At 54.0% G+C, this 10,667-nt stretch overlaps 1 pseudogene; it reads right to left on the bottom strand.

Annotated features, from left to right (window-relative positions):
• Positions 1-3,711: 3,711 nt before the first annotated feature.
• LOC144489705 (serine/threonine-protein kinase mTOR-like) lies at positions 3,712-9,541 on the bottom strand (annotated as a pseudogene).
• Positions 9,542-10,667: the final 1,126 nt, after the last annotated feature.

Here is a 10,667-nt window from a genome sequence, read left to right as displayed (position 1 = left end):
GGGCCCCCACAGCCCTCCCCACTGCCCTCACCCGCCTCCTTCCATTTCCAAGCCCCCGAGCAGTCGGCCCGCTCCAAGGCGGACCCGACCTTTGCCCAGTGGTTCCAGCCGCAGGAGCTACAGCAGCCAATCTTCCAGTTCCAGAGCAAGCTGGGCCAGAGGCCTAGCCCGCAGGAGCAGGCCGGAGCCTCCGCCGGCCTCCCGCTCGGCCTGCAGCCGCCACCGGCGGTCCCCGTGTACGACACCGTGCCACAGCTCGCCAGCCCCGTCCAGCTCCCGGCACAGGCCTGGCTGAGCCAACAGATTGAGGACCAGTGCAGGCTCCAGTTGCATCCCCAGGCCCAGTCCTGTTCGATGGGCCCACCCTCCTCGTTGTACGCCCAGCCTCAGCTCAACGCGCCACCTGCCCTTAGCGCCCTGGCATCCGACCACCTGCCCTTGTGGCCCCCTCTGCAGACCCAGGCCCAAGCGCAGGCCAGGTTTAGCATGGTGAATCATCTGCAGTGCCACCAGCATGCCAGACCCGTGCTCCAAACACCGCTTCACCTCCAGATTGCCTGCAACTTCCAGCAGCAGTTGGCGGGGGCCTCCCCACCTCCGCCCCCGGTCCCCGTCCAGTTGGCGTCGCCCCAGCTGCCTGAGCTCCAGAATCGGAACCAGAGCCCCACCCAGAGCCAGCCCGCGCCCAAGGCCCAGCACCAAGCCGAGGCCAAGAGCGACTCCAAGCTGGCCACACCGCCCCTGCCCCCGTCCAAGATGGCCGCCAAGCCTCCCAAGCAAGAGCCCTTGCCGCCCAGAGCCTCCCTCCAGCTCTCGGTCAAGGCCAAAGGTCAGGGCCAAGCCAGGGGGCGGAAAGGCCCAGCCCCCCGGCCAGCCAGCCGCCACCGCAGCGGCAGGAGCCAATCAAAGTTCAGGCGGAAACAGAGTCGGCGGCCGAGGGTTCGGTGCCGCTCCAGAGGCCGACGGGACGCTGGTCAGCCTTTCAGATCGATAAAACCTGCACCAGGAAGTGCCACTGCCGCCACCGAGAGGACAAAGGGACATCGCACCTGCCAAGGAACATTGCCAACTGGTGAGTTCACCAGGGGAACTGCCAACTCTGGCGGGGTCGGGCGGGAGGCATCAGTGCGTCCCCGGTTAAACATTACAAACCGTCACAATGACCAATGCAAAATTCAATTCCTCACCCCCCCCCCCCCGCAGCCCCCCCTCGCACCCCTCCCCCTCGCACCCCCCCCGCACCCCCCCGCACCCCTCCCCCTCGCACCCCCCCCGCACCCCCCCCCGCACCCCCCCTCGCACCCCCCCTCGCACTCCCCTCGCACCCCCCTGCACCCCCCCTCGCACCCCTCCCCCTCGCACCCCCCCGCACCCCCCCTCGCACCCCCCCCCTCGCACTCCCCTCGCACCCCCCTGCACCCCCCCTCGCACCCCTCCCCCTCGCACCCCCCCCGCACCCCCCCCCGCAACCCCCCCTCGCACTCCCCTGCACCCCCCCTCGCACCCCTCCCCCTCGCACCCCCTCCCCCTCGCACCCCCCCCCGCACCCCCCCCCGCACCCCTCCCCCGCACCCCTCCCCCTCGCACCCCCCCGCACCCCTCCCCCTCGCACCCCACCCGCACCCCCCTCGCACCCCCCCCCGCACCCCCCCGCACCCCCCCTCGCACCCCCCCCCGCACCCCCCCTCGCACCCCCCCGCCGCACCCCCCCCCGCACCCCCCCCCTCGCACCCCCCCCTCGCACCCCCCCCCCACACCCCCCCCACACCCCCCCCCCTCACACCCCCCCCCTCACACCCCCCCCCCCCCTCACACCCCCCCCTCACACACCCCCCCCTCACACCCCCCCCTCACACCCCCCCCCTCGCACCCCCCGGCACCCCCCAACAAATACTGAGAGCTCACAACTCCATCACTGACCCAGACACCGACACAGAAACTGGCATCGATACAGGCACTGGCACTGACTTTGGCACAGACACTGGCATCAATACAGACACTGGCACCGACATAAACACTGGCACTGGTACCAACACAGACACTGGCACCGACACAGACACTGGCACTGGCACCGACACAGACACTGGCACCGACACAGACACTGGCACCGACACAGACACTGGCACCGACACAGACACTGGCACAGACACTGGAACCGACACAGACACTGGCACCGACACTGGCACTGACACAGACACCGACACAGACACCGACACAGACACTGGCACCGACACAGACACTGGCACTGACACTGGCACTGACACAGACACAGACACTGGCACCGACACAGACACAGACACTGGCAGAGGCCACTGGCACCAACACAGACACTGGCACCAACACAGACACTGGCACTGGCACTGACACAGATAGAAACAGCAGTTGCTTCATTCCAGTTGATGTGGCGAGGGGAGGTGGTATTATGTTGTAGTCGCAGTGAGTTGTTGTGATCGGGAGCACAGGGGCTGCCTGGGATGGGGGTGGACACAGAGTCAGTAATAACTTCCACAAGGGAATCAAAATCAATCCTTGAATTGGGAGAAATGGCAGGGTTGTGGGGAAAGATCGGGGCTCCTTCAATGAATAAGAAGGGCCAAATGGCCTCTTCCTATCAGTCCCATGATTCAATACTTGAGGCTGGCCCAGTGCTTCCTTTGCTGGTGCGGGGTGGGGAGTGGGGGGGGTTTGTGGATGCGGGGGGGTGGGGGGGGGGGTGCGTGGGGAGAAATGGTTGTCATGGTGCCCGGATGAGGGCTTTTAATGCAATTTCTCTGAAGGTACGAATCAGGAGCAGGAGTAGGCCGCTCCGCCTCACAAACCTGCTCTGCCATTCAATAAAATCACAGCTGAACTGTTCGTGTTGAGTTCCACCTTCCTCATCCCTCAGCGCCAGGGACCCGGGTTCGATTCCCGGCTTGGGTCACTGTCCGTGTGGAGTCTGCACCTTCTCCCCGTGTCTGCGTGGGTTTCCTCCAGGTGCTCCGGTTTCCTCCCACAGTCGGAAAGACGTGCTGGTTAGGGCGCATTGGCCGTGCTAAATTCTCCCTCAGTGTACCCGAACAGGAGTGTGGCGACTAGGGGATTTTCACAGTAACTTCATTGCAGTGTTAATGTCAGCCTTACTTGTGACACTAATAAAAAAACTTTAAACAGAGACCCAGGGTAGTGCTCGGGGGACCTGGGTCCGAATCCCACCACAACAGATGTGAATTCAATAAAAATCTGGGATTAAGAATCTACTGATGACCATGAAACCATTGTTGATTGTCGGAAAAGCCCATCTGGTTCACTAATGTCCCTTTAGGGAAAGAAATCTGTCGTCCTTACCCGGTCTGGCCTACATGTGACTCCAGAGCCACGGCAATGTGGTTGACTCTTAAAAAGACTTGTCAAGAAGGTAAATTCACATGGGATACAGGGTAATTTGATAAAGTGGGTTCAAAATTGGCTCAGTTGTGGGAGACAGAGGGTGATGACAGAATGCTGCTTTAGGTACACTGATGGAGAATTTAGCACGGCCAATGCACCTAAACAACATGTCTTTCAGACTGTGGGAGGAAGCCGGAGGAAACCCACGCAGACACGGGGAGAACGTGCAAACTCTGCACAGACAGTGACCCAAGCCGGGAATCGAACCCGGGTCCCTGGCGCTGTGAGGCGGCAGTGCTAACCACTGTGCCACCCTGGATGACTAGTCCAGTGACAATACCACTACGCCATTGTCTGGGGCGATGCACCTGAGGTAAACTGAGCGCAATGTCTCACAAATTCTGTCAGTTGTTCTGCAATGAATGCCCTGGTATCTGTGTTGCTGCCGCCAGCACTTCATTTCTTCAGATTAGTTTCCACGGACTTCCAGCAATTCAGTGTAAAGGAGCCCTAACAGAAGTCTGAGAGGCATCGTCTAAAGCCCGATACACCCCACTATAAAGTCACCATAGTCCCAGATGACCATAGGCTGCTCTCTCCTTTGCATAGAAACTAGAATTAGACCATTCGGCCCTTCGATCCTGCTTCATCATTGGTTTTGATCGTGCTGATCATCGAATTCAATATCCCGATTCCCCCCTTCCCCCCCATATCCCTTGACCCATAGAAACCCTACAGTGCAGAAAGAGGCCATTCGGCCCATCGAGTCTGCACCGACAACAGTCCCACTCGGGCCCTATCCCCGTATCCCTACATATTTACCCGCTAATCCCTCTAATCTACGCATCCCGGGACACTAAGGGGCAATTTAGCATGGCCAATCAACCTAACCCGCACATCTTTGGACTGTGGGAGGAAATCGGAAAGCCCGGAGGAAACCCACGCAGACACGAGGAGAATGTGCAAACTCCGCACAGACAGTCACCCAAGCCGGGAATCGAACCCGGGTCCCTGGAGCTGTGAAGCAGCAGCGCTAACCACTGTGCTACCGTGCCGCCGGGAGGCAGTGGCAGTATTGTCACTGGACAAGTAATCCAGAGACCGAGGGCAATTCTTCGGGGACCCAAGTTCGAATCCCGCCACAGCAGATGGTGAAATTTGAATTGAATGAAAATCTGGAATTAGGCATCTACTAATGACAGTGAAACCATTGTCGATTGTTGTAAAAACCCATCTGGTTCACTAATGTCCTTTAGGGAAGGAAATCTTCTCAAGATTGACTCCAGATCCGTAGTAATGTTACAACTGATCCCTTTAGCCCCGAGAGCCTTGAAATCACACAATGTTTTGGCCTCAACTACTTTCTGTGGGAGTGAATTCCACACATTCCCCACCCTCTGGGTGAAGAAATTTCTCCTCACCTCAGGCCTAAAAGGATCCTCAAACTAGGATCCCTAGTCATCGAGCCTCCACCATTGGGAACATTCTTTCCAAATCTTCCCTGTCAGAATTTTATAAGTTTCTATGAGGGGATCTCACTCTTCTAAACTCCAGTGAATATAATCCTAACCGACTTAGTCTCTCCTCTCCATTAAGGGGGAGCTGACTGGTGGTGATTTAACCTGAGGGTTCAGCACACCTCAGGCAAGGTTGAGAGAAAGCAGGGCCTTCATGAATAACCGCAGCCAGTGCGGGAATTGAACCCACGCTGTTAGCGTCGCTCTGCATCACGAACCAGCCATCCAGCCAACCGAGCTAAACCAACTCACCTCTAGAGGTTGGGGAGATATTTCAGGTGCACTAACAGCAGCAACAGGCTTTCAAGTGGGGAAGGGGGAAGAGAAAGAGGGAGGAGCAGGTGTGTACTGGTAATGTCACTTGACTCATCGTCTAGACTGATGCTCTGGGGGGACTCGGGTTCAGATCCCACCACGGCAGCTGGTGGAATTTAAATTGAATTCAGCAAAGCGGGGACTAAAAGCTAGTCTCAATAGTAGTCACCGCAAGACCATTGTTGATGGTTGTAAAAACCTATCTGGTTCACTAATGTTGGCATTGGACGGCACGGTGGCACAGTGGCTGGCACTGCTGCCTCACAGTACCAGGGACCCGGGTTCGATTCCCAGCTTGGGTCACCGTCTATATGGAGTCTGCACGTCCTTCCTGTGGCCTATTTAATTCACAGCTCCACTTGAGTGGGGTCATCTAAGAAAAAAACATAGAAACCCTACAGTGCAGAAAGAGGCCTTTCGGCCCATCGAGCCTGCACTGACCACAATCCCACCCAGGCCCTACCTCCATATCCCTACATATTTACCCGCTAATCCCTCTAACCTACGCATCTCAGGACACCAAGGGCAATTTTTAGCATGACCAATCAACCTAACCCGCACATCTTTGGACTGTGGGAGGAATCCGGAGCACCCGGAGGAAACCCACACAGACACGAGGAGAATGTGCAAACTCCACACAGACAGTGACCCAAGTCGGGAATCGAACCAAGGTCCTTGGCGCTGTGAAGCAGCAGTGCTAACCACTGTGCTACCGTGTCGCCCTAAGGTCTCATCCTGTGCAAAATCATGACCTGTGAGCTTGCCTCTGACTCTGTTAATGATCTCATAGAATCAGCAGTGCAGGAGGAGGCCATTTGGCCCATCCAGCCTGCACCGACAACAATCCCACCCAGACCCTATTCCCGTAACCCCACATATTTACCCTCCTAGTACCCCAGACACTAAGGGGTAATTTAGCATGGCCAATCCATCTAACCAGCACATCTTTGGACCGTGGGAGGAAACTGGAGCACCCGGAGGAAACCCACGCAGACACGGAGAGTATGTGTAAACTCCATACTGACGGTGACTCAAGCCGGAAATTGAACCCAGGTCCCTGGTGCTGTGAGGCAGCAGCGCTAGGGCGGCACGGTAGCACAGTGGTTAGCACAGTGGTTAGCACTGCTGCTTCACAGCTCCAGGTTCGATTCCCGGCTTGGGTCACTGTCTGTGTGGAGTTTGCACATTCTCCTCGTGTCTGCGTGGGTTTCCTCCGGGTGCTCCGGTTTCCTCCCAGTCCAAAGATGTGCGGGTTAGGTTGATTGGCTATGCTAAAATTGCCCTTAGTGTCTTGAAATGCGTAAGTTAAAGGGATTAGTGGGTAAAGTATATGGGGGTGGGGCCTGGGTGGGATTGTTGTTGGTGCAGACTCGATGGGCCGAATGGCCTCTTTCTGTGCTGTAGGGTTTCTATGATTTCTATGAACAACCCCTGGGCCGCCCCCAATTGGATTGCCTTTTTTGTTCAGAGCCTAAGGTTGTACCAAACCATCCCCAATGAAGGAATGGAGGGATTCGCAGTGGTATCTGGTTTCTTATGTGTAGTTTCTCCAAATGCTACCCCATCCAGCAATTTGGCCTTTTGACTGGTTGAGCAGGAATCCGTCCTTGCCCTGGATCGTTTATTACCTTTAATGTTTGTGTCCATGAGTCTCCAGTTTAACAAGGATCATAAACAAAGGCCTCAAGTCCAGCCATGATGCTGTCCCTGTGCTCCCAGTGCATTCCCATCACCGTGTGACATGTGATTCGATAGTTACCATCCAATCCTGTTATCTCCATGGCATTGCGTAACATCCTAGTCAGTCTGAATGGGATCTTCTCTGGGACTTCCTACCTGGTCATAGCAAACTCAAAACAATCCCCAAAGTGGGTTTCCTCCGGCTGCTCCGGTTTCCTCCCATGCTCCCAAAGATGTGCAGGTTGGGTGGATTGGCCATGCTAAATTGCCCCTTAGTGTCCAAAGATGTGCAGGTTAGAGGGATTGGCCATGGCAAACGTGCAGGGTTACGGGGATTGGGCAGGGGCCTGGGTAGGATGCTCTTTCGGAGAGATGGTGCAGACTCGATGGGCTAAATGGCCTCCTTCTCAGGGATTCAATGGTTCTAATGTCCTTCAGGGAAGGAAATCTGCCGTCCTTACCTGGTCTGGCCTACTGTGACTCCAGAGCCACAGCAATGCGGTTGACTCTCAACTGCCCTCTAAAATGGCCGGGTGAGACACTCAGTTGAAGGGTAATTAGCGATGGTCCAGCTGTATCTTTTTTTAATTATTTGAACAAAAATTGCATTCTTAAGCCAATGAGGGACGGGGAACAAATGCTGGCCTTGCCAGTGACGCCCACATTCCTTTAAAAAATAAAGGGAGGCGGCTTAAAAATCAAAGGCCTATATCTTATTTTTATTCATTCGTGGGACATGGGTGTCACTGGCTGGGCCAGCATTTATTGCCCATCCCTAGTTGCCCTTGTTCGGAGGGCAGTTGAGAGTCAACCACATTGCTGTGGCTCTGGAGTCACACGTAGGCCAGACCGGGTAAGGACAGCAGATTTCCTTCCCTGAAGGACATTAATGAACCAGATGGGTTTTTCCGACAATGGTTTCATGGTCATCAGTAGATTCTTAAATCCAGATCTTTTTATTGAATTCAAATTCCACCATCTGCCATAGCGGGATTCGAACCCAGGTCCCCAGGACATGAGCGGAGTTTGCTATGCAGTAAACCCTACAACGCGATCAGATTTCTGCTGATTCGCTGAAACGTGTCCGACTTTAGCGCAGTGGCCAATGATGGGCGCTGGGCCAGTCGGTCAGCACGCAAATTCCGAATGATTAGTTGGACCCATGGCAGATGACAGCTCAGACCTATCGCGTCATTGGTTGCTCCCTTTTGTTTTTGTTTCCCCGCCCCACACAGGACCAACTCCGTGAAGGAACCATTCTCCGAGACGCCCTGGGTGCGCACAGCCGTGTTGGCAGGATCGCTGGTGGCCGGGACAAAGTTCTGTATGGATCACTTCGAGGCCAATAATTCTGCCAGCTGAATGCTGGCTTTGGGGAAAGAATGGGGAGGAGGAGGAAGCTGGGAGGTTGAAAGAAGAGTGTCGGCTCTTCAATCGATTTCAGCAACGGTAAACATTCAGTCGAAACTTTCTCAACAACGCTTACCCCAACTACAAGTCAGCCTGACAAACCAACCTCGTCACCGCTGTCTACAGTTCCCAGAACAAGCCTGCACACTTTCCCAACACCAATATTTAATGATGTGTTTTTACGGTTGAGATGATCTGCTCGTGAAGTTGTAAATTAATTACTAAATTCTTCCAGCTTCACAGGAGTTGAATAGATAAATAAATAAACAATTTGCGAATCAACTTGTATGTCATTTATAAAATCCTATTTCCGGCTCAGTTGTTCTCAGCAGATAGTGAGGATATTAGCTGCCCAATGCATGGTCCACAATGCAATGTGCTCAAAACAGCGACCTGAACAGAATCCCTAGAGTGCAGTAGGTCATTCGGCCCATCGAGTCAGCATCAAAAGAACATCCTACCTTGGCCTATCCCTGTAGCCCCACACATTTATCACGGCCAATCCACCTAACCTGCACATCTTTGGACACTAAGGGGCAATTCACAGAATCCCGACAGTGCAGGAGGAGGCCATTCAGCCCATCGAGCCTGCACCAGCAACAATCCCACCCAGGCCCTATCCCTGTAACCACACATTTACCATGTTTATCCCCCTGATACTATGGGGCATTTTAACATGGCCAATCCACCTAACCATCTTTGGACTGTGGTAGGGAACCCACGCACACATGGGAAGAATGTGCAAACTCCACACAATGACCCAAGCCGGGAATCGAACCCAGGTCCCTGCCGCTGAGAGACAGCAGTGCTAACCACCGTGCCACCATGCTGCCCGTTTAGCATGGCCAATCCACCTAACCTGCACACCTTTGGATAATAAGGGGCAATTTAGCATGGCCAATCCACCTAACCAACACATATTTGGACACTAGTGGTTAGCACTGCTGCCTCACAGTGCCGGGGATCAGAGTTCAATTCAAGCCTTGGGTCAGTGTGTGTGTGGAGTTTGCACGTTCTCCCCATGTCTGCGTGGGTTTCCTCCATGTGCTCCGGTTTCCCCCCTCAGTCTGAAAGACATGCTGGTTAGGTGCATTGGCCGTGCTAAATTCTCCCTCAGTGTACCCGAACAGGCGCCGGAGTGTGGCAACTAGGGGATTTTTCACAGTAACTTCATTGCTGTGTTAATGTAAGCCTACTTGTAATTGATAAACAAACTTTATCTTCGTACTTCCCATCTTAGTGTCAAACATCTCTCATGTCTAACATTGTCATCATTATCAGAACTGTATGGAATTAAAAAGTGTCAAGGTCCAAGGCGGTTGAGTTTTTCCTGACATGGAGAAAATGGACACTGACTGGCTCCGTCAATAGCACTCCGATATCTGGGCCATAAGGCCCAGGGTTCAAGACTTCAACATAGAACAGTACAGCACAGAACAGGCCCTTCGGCCCACGATGTTGTGCCGAGCTTTATCTGAAACCAAGATCAAGCTATCCCACTCCCTATCATCCTGGTGTGCTCCATCTGCCTATCCAATAACCGCTTAAATGTTCCTAAAGTGTCTGACTCCACTATCACTGCAGGCAGTCCATTCCACACCCCAACCACTCTCTGCGTAAAGAACCTACCCCTGATATCCTTCTTATATCTCCCACCATGAACCCTATAGTTATGCCCCCTTGTAATTGCTCCATCCACCCGAGGAAATAGTCTTTGAACGTTCACTCGATCTATCCCCTTCATCATTTTATAAACCTCTATTAAGTCTCCCCTCAACCTCCTCCGCTCCAGAGAGAACAGCCCTAGCTCCCTCAACCTTTCCTCATAAGATCTACCCTCCAAACCAGGCAGCATCCTGGTAAATCTCCTCTGCACTCTTTCCAGCGCTTCCACATCCTTCTTATAGTGAGGTGACCAGAACTGCACACAATATTCCAAATGCGGTCTCACCAAGGTCCTGTACAGTTGCAGCATAACCCACGGCTCTTAAACTCCAACCCCCTGTTAATAAAAGCTAACACATTATAGGCCTTCTTCACAGATCTATCCACTTGAGTGGCAACCTTTAGAGATCTGTGGATATGGACACCAAGATCTCTCTGTTCCTCCACAGTCTTCAGAACCCTACCTTTGACCCTGTAATCCACATTTAAATTAGTCCTACCAAAATGAATCACCTCACATTTATCAGGGTTAAACTCCATTTGCCATTTTTCAGCCCAGCTTTGCATCCTATCAATGTCTCTTTGCAGCCTACCACAGCCCTCCACCTCATCCACTACTCCACCAATCTTGGTGTCATCAGCAAATTTACTGATCCACCCTTCAGCCCCCTCCTCTAAGTCATTAATAAAAATCACAAAGAGCAGGAAATG

This window comes from Mustelus asterias, unplaced genomic scaffold (genome assembly GCF_964213995.1).
Source record: "Mustelus asterias unplaced genomic scaffold, sMusAst1.hap1.1 HAP1_SCAFFOLD_2455, whole genome shotgun sequence".
NCBI lineage: Eukaryota > Metazoa > Chordata > Chondrichthyes > Carcharhiniformes > Triakidae > Mustelus > Mustelus asterias.
This window is presented reverse-complemented; position numbering and strand designations above follow the sequence as displayed.